Below are 13,769 nucleotides of genomic sequence, written 5' to 3'. Positions count from 1 at the left end.
TATACACACTTTTATACTATACACAACTATACACACTTTCAGTATCAATTTTTGGGCATATGTTACACATACACACACACGTGCACACGCACACTACATACATACAGCACACACAGAAAATGAGATGCTGCATTGTGTTCTGTACTTCCATGCCATATTTGGAGATACACCAGTACATTCTACTGTGGACTGAAGAGGAAGCCATGTCATTGTTGGAAAAACCATTTAGTTTGAGCTCTTATTTATCTACATGAGTTAAGAATATGTTCAGGGTCCAGTGTGGGCTGTTTAGTGTATCAGTTCCTGGTGTTAACCTTCATAGTCCCAGGTCAAGAGCTGAAACATAATCAGACTCTACACACACCATCATACACAGGTTGTCAGTATACAGAACAATAACATGATATGTTGCTTTGTGTTCTGTTCATCACCACTTACTAACTCTATTGGACACTGGTGTAGTGATATTCATCTCACAGACTGTTATGGTGGGAAATTACATACTCTGTTATGCAGATGTGCTGTATAAGCTTAATTGTTGCATCTCGTTGTGTTGTTGTCCTCCGGTGGCTAGCAAGATAGCTAAAATTGGCCCTTTCCTAAAGTAGCCATGGATGGAGATAGGGATTTGGTTTTACTTAATTCTCTGTACTGGCCAATGATTATAATGGTGATTCAGATCCAACCATTAATTTCATACATTGTTGCGTCCCTGGTCTGAGAGGATGGATGTTCAATATGTAGCTAGATGTAGAAGGCTAATGTTAACTAGCTAACGTTGCCCATGAATGTAAGTTAGGCTAGCGAAAGAGCATTTTAGCCAAGTAGCCTAGCACAACAATAAATAAAAGTGTGTACTGTATGACAGAGTGATAGACCGTTTCGTCAACATGAAAGAGAGGAGGATGGCATTGGCGTTTTGATGATGTTGAAATGTTGAAGTTGAAATGGTGCTGGAATAGTGGAGGCAGCTGCTGTTTTCTTTGTGACTTGCGGTAACTCTGTGGTTCTAAATCAAAAGTTGTTAAGTGGTCCGAAAATGCCGGAAACATTAACTTCCTTGGCCATGCTATAGGTCATGTAACTGTCTGTTACTGTACATGCACTATGCTTTGTGGACTTCACTGGACAGATGTTGCTCTCCGGTTTTGTGATGAAACAAAGGTGTGGTTGAATGTATTCTGCCGCTGTGTCTTCTTATTGTCTCTGCCTTTAGGATTATATATCATGGTCGCAAGGCATATGAATTAACAGGTTATAGAGCAAACAACGCAATTATCACAAAACACTGGCTTCTCTAGTGATTTTACCCACGCACCTCTACTGCTTATTTGGGTATACAATATCCACAAATGTTACTGGATATGCTGAAATAGGTATATCCACAATATGCAAGTGTAAACTCTGAGTTGATTGACACTGTGTGCCAGTGTGTGTGTGTGTGTGTGTGTGTGTGTGTGTGTGTGTGTGTGTGTGTGTGTGTGTGTGTGTGTGTGTGTGTGTGTGTGTGTGTGACAAGAACAGAGGGTTCAGGTTCAACATTTCAAGCTTACATAAACACATGTACCTGCCAGCCACAATAATTTTTTTAAGACACCCTCTCTGTCTTGTACATCTCAACTGTGAAATCAGTATCTAACCAAATAGGTCCCAAGCCTTCTGCTAACCTAGATATGAGAGGAGCAGTGATCCATGGTCTCTAGCAGAGCATACCAGGTGTACTGAACTATCACGGTGGTTTTACAAAGAAGGCTGATAGAGCAAGGTGAGGTGATATTTAGAACAAAGACTCTCCTGGAGATTATATCTGTCATGTAATGTCATCACATTATATGACATCAATGTGATACATACTTTGGTCTTTCATTTTGTAGTAAGTACTACTGTTAAACTGCAATTCAATTTGTCTGTCTGAGTTTATCTGGACAAAATCTTTAACATCCTGTTTACCTGATATGTTAAATATGTAAAATATGTTTCCTGAAAAACATTTAGTGTTTAAGGCAGAACTTTGATATCCACATTTTATGTTTTGTGATAAATAAATGTTGGCATGTCATCCTTTAATAACGAATGGAACATAGAACAATATAACAAACACGAGTAGCGTATAGACATGAAACACAACCAATTCTGACTGGGGAAAGAACCTAAGGCCAGATATAGGGGAGGTAACAAGTGAGGTAATGGAGTCCAAGTGTGTCTGATGATGACGTGCAGGGGCGTGTAATGATTGATGCCAGGACTGGTGGTTTGTATAACGGCGACGTCGAGCGCCGGAGGGGAGGAGTGGGAGTAGACGTGACACCAGCTTTAGGTGTAATGCCAGGAGCAGCTTGTGGATTTGACAGCTCTAACACAGTTCCACCTTCGACACCACCAAAACAACAGCTATGCTGACGTCGGCTAATGCAGATCTGATTGAATAGAGCCCTGGTGGTAGAAAATAGAAGTTGCAGACAAAAGTGGCTACAAAGCAGAGAAAAATAAGTGCATGTTGGCCGCAGTACTTTGACCTCACTGGAGGGTTACAGTCGTTGTCGTGCATCACTCGATTTTAGAAAAAGAGCAGATGAGTGTCTGCGACCCACCTAGACAACACTTGACTTTTCTTCCAAAAATGTAGCTTAAAGATGTGTGTTTATTTGTTGGGTCAGTAGGAAAGACAGAAACCACTGTAAAGATATGTGTTTATTTGGTGGGTCAGTAGGAAAGACAGAAACCACTGTAAAGATGTGCTGTTGGAAATGTCTGGGATTACAGCACTACAACCATTTATCAGGTGTGGATTTTTCTGCAAGGACTATTCTCTGAACCTCAGTGTAGACCCCCAGATGCACAACAGAGAGAGGGGGACCCTCCACCTCAGTGAAGACCACCAGATGTACGACAGAGAGAGGGGGACCCTCCACCTCAGTGAAGACCCCCAGGAAACAAAATCTCCACTTCATTGACACTCAACACTGGGGCACCACAAGGGTGCGTGCTCAGCCCCTTCCTGTACTCCCTGTACACCCATTACTGCGTGGCAATGAAAAGCCTCCAACTCAATCATCACATTTGCAGATGACACAACAGTAGTGAGCTTGATTACCAACAACCACGAGACAGCCTACAGGTAGGCGGTGAGGGCACTCGGAGTGTGGTGTCAGCAAAACAACCTCTCACTCAACAAAACACATGATCGTGGATTCAGGAAACACTGCCCTATCCACATCAAAGGGACAGTAGTGGAGTAGGTGGAAAGTTTTAACATTCACATTTTAGTCATTTAGCAGACGCTCTTATCCAGAGCGACTTACAGTAGTGAATGCATACATTTCATACATTTTTTTCGTACTGGTCCCCCATGGGAATCGAACCCACAACCCTGGCGTTGCAAACACCATGCTCTACCAACTGAGCCACACGGGACCGTTCCTTTGCATACACATCACGGACAAACTGAAATGGTCCACCCACACAGACAGTGTTGTGAAGAATGTGCAGCAGCGCCTCTTCAACCTCAGGAGGCTGAAGAAATGTGTCTTGTCACCTAAAACCCTGACAAACCTTTACAGATGCACAGTCGAGAGCATCCTGTCGGGCTGTATCACTGCCTGGTACGGCAACTGCACCGCCCTCAACCACAAGGCTCTCCAGAGGGTGGTACGGTCTGCACAACACATCAGCGCGGGCAAGCTACCTGCCCTCCAGGACACCTACAGCACCCGATGTCACAGGAAGGCCAAAAGATCATCAAGGACAACAACCACCCGAGCCACTGCCTGTTCAACCCACTGCCATCCAGAATGCGAGGTCAGAACAGGTGAATCAAAGCTGGGACTGAGAGATTGAAAAACAGCTTATATCTCAAGGCCATCATACTGCTAAACAGCTATCACTAACTCAAAGAGACTGCTGCCTACATAAAGACTCAAATCACTGGCCACTTGAATAAATGGATCACTAGTCACTCTAAACAATGCCACTTTAATAATGTTAATATATCTTACATTACTCATCTCATATGTACACTATCATTCAAAGGTTTGGGGTCACTTAGAAATGTCCTTGTTTTTGAAAGAAAAGCACATTTTTTGTCCATTAAAATAACATCAAATTGATCAGAAATAGTGTAGGCACTGTTAATGTTGTAAATGACTGTTGTAGCTGGAAACGGTAGATTTTTTTAAATGGAATATCTACATAGGCGTACAGAGGCCCATTATCAGCAACCATCACTCCTGTGTTCAAATGGCACGTAGTGTTAGCTAATCCAAGTTTATCATTTTAAAAGGCTAATTCATCATTAGAAAACCGTTTGGCAATTATGTTAGCACAGCTGAAAACTGTTGTACTGATTAAAGAAGCAATAAAACTGGCCTTCTTTAGACTAGTTGTCGCGTAAAACAACAAACGTAAAACGAGACAGCGTAACAGTGGCGATATAGCATGAACACTGGAACAATATCGACTGAGGAAAGAACGTAAGGGAGGGACAGATAAAGGGGAGGTAATGAGGAAGGTAATGGAGTCCAGGTGTGAATCATGATGATCTGCAGGTGTGCGTAATGAAGGACCGGTGGTTAGAACTCCAGCAACCTCAAACACCGGGGGGGAGGAGCATGAGTAGACATGACACATAGGCACAGACACATGCATACAAACACACAGTAACATACGCACTATACACACACGCACGCATGGATTTTGTGTTTTAATAACATTGCAATACATTCACAACAGATTTCACAACATATTAAGTGTGTGCTCTCAGGCCTCTACCACCACATATCTAAAATGGTATAACTGCCTTCATTTTGCTGGACCCCAGGAAGAGTAGCTGCTGCCAACTAAACATACACAAACAGGTTTGCGGTGTCTGTCATCAGACGATGGCGTAACCCTTGGACAGTGACGTGCCTCTTCAGTTTTACAATCTCAGTGTTGCTCCTCATATCTGCAGGTAGTCCAGTTCAAACCAGCCTGAAAAAGAGTCCACCAGGACCAAGTGCATCTTAACCTGCCATTCAAACACGTCCGCAGCAGTCATCGACCACGGCAGTTGAGGTATGTCATGCAACAGCATTGGCTCCTTAACCTGGTGGGGTTTAAGATCATTACAGGAAGCACAGCAGGACACCTCCCTCTCTAATGTCAGCACACATTGAGGTTTAGTACATAGTCTCCCTTGCTCTACGTTTTGTTGCCTCATCACCTGAGTGCCCTTGATGCAGTTGGCCTGCATAAAATTGTGGTAGGGACAAGGGGACCAGCAACCTTTGACCCTGCAGCAGCCTTTGACCACTCAGTATGAGCCCATCAAGTCCTGTAAACTCCTCTCTCATGGCATAGCAGGGGCTAAAGTCTTGGAGAAGCGAAGGTCCTTTGATGATTTTGGCCAGCCATTTAGAATGACTTCTCTGAGGCGCTGGCATGTGACGTCTGTTGCCACCGCAGCCCTTAACTCTTCAGTGCGACAAGAGGACAGAAACTACATGACATCAAATCAAATGTATCTATACAGCCCTTCTTACGTCAGCTCATATCGCAAAGTGCTGTATAGAAACCCAGCCTAAAACCCCAAACAGCAAGCAATGCAGGTGTAGAAGCACGGTGGCTAGGAAAAACTCCCTAGAAAGGCCAAAACCTAGGAAGAAACCTAGAGAGGAACCAGGCTATGAGGGGTGGCCAGTCCTCTTCTGGCTGTGTTGGGTGGAGGTTATAACAGAACATGGCCAAGATGTTTAAATGTTCATAGATGACCAGCAGGGTCAAATAATAATAATCACAGTGGTAGTAGAGGGTGCAACAGGTCAGCATCTCAGGAGTAAATGTCAGTTGGCTTTTCATAGCCGATCATTGAGAGTATCTCTACCGCTCCTGCTGTCTCTAGAGAGTTGAAAACAGCAGGTCTGGGACAGGTAGCACGTCCTGTGAACAGGACAGGGTTCCATAGCCGCAGGCAGAACAGTTGAAACTGGAGCAGCAGCACGGCCAGGGGGACTGGGGACAGCAAGGAGTCATCATGCCAGGTAGTCCTGAGGCATGGTCCTACGGCTCAGGTCCTCCAAGAGAAAGAAAGAAAGAAAGGAAGAAAGAGAGAAAGTGGGAATTAGAGCAACATTTACATGGGGCAACGACAAACACGTCTGCACTGCACGGCTTAGGTCCTCCCAGAGTAAGAGACAGAGAAAGAGAGAGAGAATTAGAGGGAGCATACTTAAATTCACACAGGACAACGGATAAGACAGGATAAATACTCTGTAACGGCCGTCGTAGTGAATGGACCAAGGCGCAGCGGGTTGAGTGCTCATATTTAACTTTTAATGTGAACACTTAATAAACAAAACAAGAAAAATGAACGGACGACAAACAGTTATGCAAAAAAACAACCTCCCACAATACCCATGACAAACACACTCCTAATTATAGGACCTTCAATCAGAGGCAACGATAAACAGCTGTCTCTAATTGAAGGCCCCAATCCCAATTACCTAAACATAGAAATAGAAACGACTAGACGGAACATAGAAATACACTAACATAGAACAAAGACCAAAACCCTGGAATACATAAATCAAACACCCTTCTATATACACACACACCCCGAACCATATAAAACAATTACCCCCTGCCACGTCCTGACCAAACTATAATAACAAATAACCCCTTTACTGGTCAGGACGTGACAGTACCCCCACCAAAGGTGCAGACCCCGGATGCACCTGACAACAACAAAAAATAACTACAAAAATAAACCCCTTAAACAAAAAAAGGGAGGGAAGGGAGGGTGGCTGCCGTCACCGACGGCTCCCGTGCTACACCCCCCCCTCCCCAAACCTCCTACAGTGGAGGTGGCTCAGGCTCAGGCCTTAGTCCCCTACCTGACCAGTCCACCCCCACTGAATACCTCGGCATGAAGCCTGTCACTGTAGACCCTGGACTGTACTCTGGGAGGTCCGGACTGTAGGGTGACTCTGGGAGCTCCGGACTGTAGGACGACTCTGGGAGCTCCGGACTGTAGGACGCCTCTGGGAGCTCCGGACTGTAGGCCGACTCACTCGGTTCCGGACAGTGGGCCGACTCACTCGGTTCCGGACAGTGGGCCGACTCACTCGGTTCCGGACAGTAGGCCGACTCACTCGGTTCCGGACAGTGGGCCGACTCACTCGGTTCCGGACAGTGGGCCGACTCACTCGGTTCCGGACAGTGGGCCGACTCACTCGGTTCCGGACAGTGGGCCGACTCACTCGGTTCCGGACAGTGGGCCGACTCACTCGGTTCCGGACAGTGGGCCGTCTCTCTTGGTTCCGGACAGTGGGCCGTCTCTCTACGGGGCACTGTCGCCGGAAGCTCTGGACGAGGCACTGTTGCCGGACACTCTGGACGAGGCACTGTTGCCGGAAGGCCTGGTGCATAGGGCTGGCTTAGGATGCGCCAGACTAAGGAAACGCACCACAGGGCTAGTACGAGGAGTAGGGACAGGACGAGCTGGACTGGGCTGACGCACTGGAGGCCTGGTGCGTGGGGTGGTAGTGGAGGTACCAGACTAGAGACACGCACCCCAAGGCTAGTGCGAGGAGCAGGAACAGGACGTACTGGACTGGGCTGACGCACTGGAAGCCTGGTGCGTGGTGCTGGTACTGGAGGTATCAGACTGGAGACGCACTTCACGGCTAGTGCGAGGAGCGGGAACAGGATACACTGGACCGTGAAGGCGCACTGGCGGTCTCGAGCGCAGTACTGGCTCCACCCTTACTGGCTGGATGCCCGCTTCCCCCTGGCAAATGCGGGGCGCTGGCACCGCGCACACCGGCCTGTGAATACTTGGCCTCGACGCCGTGCACATCACTCCAAAGCACGGGACCTGACCAGTAATAGGCTGCCTCCAATAAGCACGGGGAGTTGGCTTGTGGCTTAATCCTGGCCCAGCCAAACTACCCGTGTGCCCCCCCCCAATTTTTTTTTATTGTGGCTGCCTCTCAGGCTTAAATGCCAACCGTGTACCCCTGTAACAGTCCCGGTCTTCCTTCCACCTTTGCCGTTCCTCTCTTGCTGTCTCCACCTGTCTCCATGGCAGGGTCTTGTCCCCTGCCATTATCTCCTCCCATGTCCAAGATGTCCTCCACTCCCTTTTCTCCCTGGCCCAGGATCCTTCCTCCTCCTGGGCCCGCTGCTTGGTCCGTGGTTGGTGGGAGGTTCCGTAATGGCCGTCGTAGTGAATGGACCAAGGCGCAGCGGGTTGAGTGCTCATATTTAACGTTTAATGTGAACACTTAATAAACAAAACAAGAAAAACAAACAGACGACAAACAGTCTTGCAGGCAACACACAGCTATGCAAAAAACAACCTCCCACAATACCCATGACAAACACACTCCTAATTATAGGACCTTCAATCAGAGGCAACGATAAACAGCTGCCTCTAATTCAAGGCCCCAATCCCAATTACCTAAACATAGAAATAGAAACGACTAGACGGAACATAGAAATACACTAACATAGAACAAAGACCAAAACCCTGGAATACATAAATCAAACACCCTTCTACATACACACACACCCCGAACCATATAAAACAAATACCCCCTGCCACGTCCTGACCAAACTATAATAACAAATAACCCCTTTACTGGTCCGGACGTGACATACTCCAGATAAAACAGACTGACCCTTGCCCCCCAACACATAAACTACTGCAGCATAAATACTGGAGGCTGAGGCAGGAGGGGTCAGGAGACACTGTGGCCCCATACGATGATACCCCCGGACAGGGCCAAACAGGCAGGATATAACCCCACCCACTTTGCCAAAGCACAGCCCCCACACCACTAGAGGGATATCTTCAACCACCAACTTACCATCCTGAGACAAGGTCGAGTACAGCCCACGAAGATCTCCGCCACAGCACAACCTAAGGGGGGGCGCCAACATCAAAGGACTCCTGGTGGAACACCCACCCATCTACAGCTGCAAACTAATATGACCCCATAACTATCATGAACACGATGGTGTTCTCCATTTTGCTCTAAGACCCCCACAAGTATCACGGGACTCTTCTGAAGGTACCCATACAAATTACTGGAAGAATGGAGGTAATTCTGTGACAACAAAAATAAGGGGTTAAATAGCTGTCAAAAAACTCAAATATTTCCTGTGCTTTATTATGCATGACAGTATTGCTGAACATAGGCATGTGACCTTTCTCTTGATGAAGAACCTTTCCTCCACCGACATAGTGACATGGATCCTTCAGGTATCCTGACTTATTAAGATGTGTGCGCTTTTCACATAAATCATTCAATGACAGAATTGTGGAAAAAATTAAGTTAAGCATGCTGATCTCAAATTAGAGTACTGTCGTTAATGTACAGACAAAAATGCAGGTTTGACTCTTGGTTCAAGTTTAGGCCTAATGAACACATTACATTGTCATCAATACATGGCATAGGGAGGAGTTCAGAGACCTGGCCGTGTGCTGCCAGGACAACAACCTCTCCCTCAACGTGATCAAGACTAAGGGGATGATTGTGGACTACAGGAAAAAGGAGGTCCGAGCACGCCCCCATTCTCATTGACGGGGCTGTAGTGGAGCAGGTTGAGAGCTTCAAGTTCCTTTGTGTCCACATCACCAACAAACTAACATGGTCCAAGCACACCAAGACAGTTTTGAAGAGGGCACGACAAAACCTATTCCCCCTCAAGAGACTGAAAAGATTTGGCATGGGTCCTCAGATCCTCAAAAGGTTCCACAGCTGCACCATCAAGAGCATCCTGACTGGTTGCATCACTGCCTGGTATGGCAACTGCTCGGCCTCCGACCACAAGGCACTACAGAAGGTAGTGCTTGCGGCCCAGTACATCACTGGGGCCAAGCTTCCTGCCATCCAGGACCTCTATACCAGGCTGTGTCAGAGGAAGGCCCTAAACATTGTCAAAGACTCCAGCCACCCTAGTCATTGACTGTTTCCTTTGCTACTGCACGGCAGCAGTACCGGAGCACCAAGAGTAGGTCCAAGAGGCTTCTAAACAGCTTCTACCCCCAAGCCATAAGACTCCTGAACAGCTAATCAAATGGCTACGTAGACTACTTGCTCTACCCCCCACCCCTTATTTTACGCTGCTGCTACTCTCTGTTATTATCTATGCATAAGTCATTTTAATAACTCCAGCCACATGTATATATTACCTCAATTACCTCGACTAACCGTTGTCCCGCACATTGACTTTGTACCGATACCCGCTGTATATAGGCTCGCTATTGTTATTTTACTGCTGTTTTTTTTTATTTGTTCCTTTATTTCTTATTTTTTGGGGTAAATTTCTTAAAACTGCGTTGTTGGTTAAGGGCTTGTAAGTAAGCATTTCACTGTAAGGTCTACACCTGCTGTATTCAGCGCATGTGACAAATTCAATTTGATTTCGGAAAATTCTGAAAATATTCAGGCCCCTTGACTTTTTCCACATTTTGTTACGTTACAGCTTTGTTCTAAAATTGAATAAATAAATACAAATTCTCATCAATCTACACTCAATACCCCATAACGACAATGTGAAAACAGGTTTTTAGATTTTTTTGCAAATCTATTAAATACAAAAGCAGATACCTTATTTACATAAGTATTCAGACCCTTCTCCATGAGATTTGAAATTGAGCTCAGATGCATCCTGTTTCCATTGATCATCCTTGAGATGTTTCTACAACTTGATTGAAGTCACCTGTGGTAAATTCAATTGATTGGACATTGATTTGGAAAGGCAAACACGTCAATAAAAGGTCCCACATTTGACAGTGCATGTCAGAGCAAAAACCAAGCCATGAGGTCAAAGGATTTTTCCATAGAGCTCTGAGACAGGATTGTGCCGAGGCACAGATCTGGGAAAGGGTACCAAAACATTTCTGCAGCATTGAAGGTCCCCAAGAACACAGTGGCCTCCATAATACTTACATGGAAGAAGTTTGGAACCACCAAGACTCTTCCTAGAGCTGGCTGCCCAGCCAATCTGAGCAATTGGGGGAGAAGAGCCTTGGTCAAGGAGGTGACCAAGAAACCGATGGTCACTCTGAGAGAGCTCCAGAGTTCCTCTGTGGAGATTGAAAAACCTTTGAGAAGGACAACCATCTCTGCAGCACTCTACCAATCAGGCCTTTATGGTAGAGTGGCCAGATGGAAGCCACTCTTCAGTATAATGCACATGACAGCCCACTTGGAGTTTGCCAAAAGGCACCAAAAGACTCTCAGAAACAAGATTCTCTGGTCTGATGAAACCAAGATAGAACTCTTTGGCCTGAATGCCAAGCGTCTCATCTGGAGGAGGCCTGCACCATCCCTATGATGAAGCATGGTTGTGGCAGCATCATGCTGTGGGGATGTTTTTCATTGACAGGGAGACAAGTCAGGATTGACCAGGTAAGTTGACTGAGAACACATTCTCATTTACAGCAACAACCTGGGGAAAAGTTACAGGGGATGAATGAGCCAATTGTAAACTGGGGATGATTAGGTGGCCATGATGGTATGAGGGTCAGATTGGGAATTTAGCCAGGACACCAGAGTTACCATGGGATCTTTAGTGACCACAGAGAGTAAGGACACACATTTAACATCCCATCCGAAAGATGGCACCCTGCACAGGGCAATGTCCCCAATCACTGCCCTGGGGCATTGGATATTTTTTTTGGACCTGAGGAAAGGGTGTCTCCTACTGGCCCTTCACCACCACTTCCAGCAGCATCTGGTCTCCCATTCAGGGACTGACCAGGTGTCACGGTTGTCGTAGGGTTTAGACCAAGACGCAGCGGGAAAATGTATACTCATCTTCTTTTATTAAAGGATAAAGAAGGAAAAACCAAAACAAACACGTATACAAAAAACACGACGACAAAGAACAGGCCGTTAAGGCACAATGCTATACACAGCAACAATCTCCCACAAAATCCCATGACAAAACACATACCTATTTATAGGACCTTCAGAGGCAACGATAGACAGCTGCCTCCAACTGAAGGCCCCAACACCAATTAACTAAACATAGAAATACAAACGACTAGACTGAACATAGAACTAAACTAACATAGAACAATAACCAAAACCCTGGACTAATAAATCAAATACCCCTCTACATAAACAACCACCCCAAACCATATAAACCAAATACCCCCTCTACATAAACACATACACAAACACACACCCATACACAAACACACCACATAAAACAAAACCCCCCTGCCACGTCCTGACCAAACTACAATAACAAAATAACCCCTATTACTGGTCAGGACGTGACACCAGGACCAACCCTGCTTAGGTTCAGAAGCAAGCCAGCAATGGGATGTAGGGTGGTATGCTGCTGGCCAAGATGAACAGAGCAAAGTACAGAGAAATCCTTGATGAAAACCTGCTCCAGAGCGCTCAGGACCTCAAACTGGGGTGAAGGTTCACCTTCCAACAGGACAGCAACCCTAAGCACACAGCCAAGACAACGCAGGAGTGGCTTCAGGACAAGTCTCTGAATGTCCTTGAGTGGCCCAGCCAGAGCCCGGACTTGAACCCAATCGAACATCTCTGGAGAGGCCTGAAAATAGCTGTGCAAGAAAACTCGAGGCTGTATTCACTCCCAAAGTTTCTTCAACAAAGTACCCGAGTGAAGGGTCTGAATACTTACGTGAATGTGATATTTACATTTTTTATTTTTAATAAAGTAGCAAACATTTCTACAAACCTGTTTTTGCTTTGTCATTATGGGATATTGTGTGTAGATTGAGCAAAAAAAACAATTGAATCCATTTTAGAATAAGGCTGTAACGTAATAAAATGTGGAAAAAGTCAATGGGTCTGAATACTTTCCGTATGCACTGTATACATTGATAGATGTTAGAGCATATTCATACAGTAATATACTGTAGTAGACAGGTTTGTCATGAAATCAAGGAGGTGAGAAGACAGGGTAGATAATAAACATACTTTACTCAGGTCACAGCTGATTGGTCTAATGCCAATTTGAGCGGACCAATGAGATGAGATGTGATATCCACAGTGTTGGTATCCAAATGAGAATTACCAGATGTCTAAACGGAGAATGGAACATGTCATGATAACATTATTAAACACTTGTAGTAGTAAAACTCAACAGACATAAGATAACGACATACTAACAAGGTGTTACATGGGTAACACTTTACTTGTTGGATTCTAGTTCATCTATGACATCACTATAGGATGTAATATTAGGTAACACTTTACTTGACACCCAGTGTCATAACACATTGACACGGTCATAACTATGTCATAATATATCATAACAGCTGACATAACTTGACATCACTTGTCACAATATGGTCATAACACTATCGTGACACATATATTTAGACCTTGTGACATTCTGTATATCGTGTTATTTTATGGCTAGTTATGACACTTACATAAGAGTGTCAAAACCCACAAAACGTACCATGGTAGTTATTTTATGTCGGGCTAAGACACCTATCAAATCCATAGACAGAGCTATGGATGCAAAGAACGACCATCCATGATATCAAAACTCTATTTTTAGCCTTGTTTTGAGGCTATACAGTGTTTGTTTACAATTGCATTGTTTACAAACATTGGAGTAAAATCAGATTAGGGCTCTATTAAATCCGTATCGCTGAAGCACTAAAGATATTTAAAAGGACATATTCCCGCGTTGGTGGAGACTTGCCTGCATGGTAAACGCTGCATAAATCGGCTCAATTGGAAATTATATTAACATTTCTATTGCACAATCTACAGTCTCATCGCAAG

Source organism: Salmo salar, chromosome 14 (genome assembly GCF_965601325.2).
Source record: "Salmo salar chromosome 14, fSalSal1, whole genome shotgun sequence".
In the NCBI taxonomy this organism is placed as follows: Eukaryota; Metazoa; Chordata; class Actinopteri; order Salmoniformes; family Salmonidae; genus Salmo; species Salmo salar.
This window is presented reverse-complemented; position numbering follows the sequence as displayed.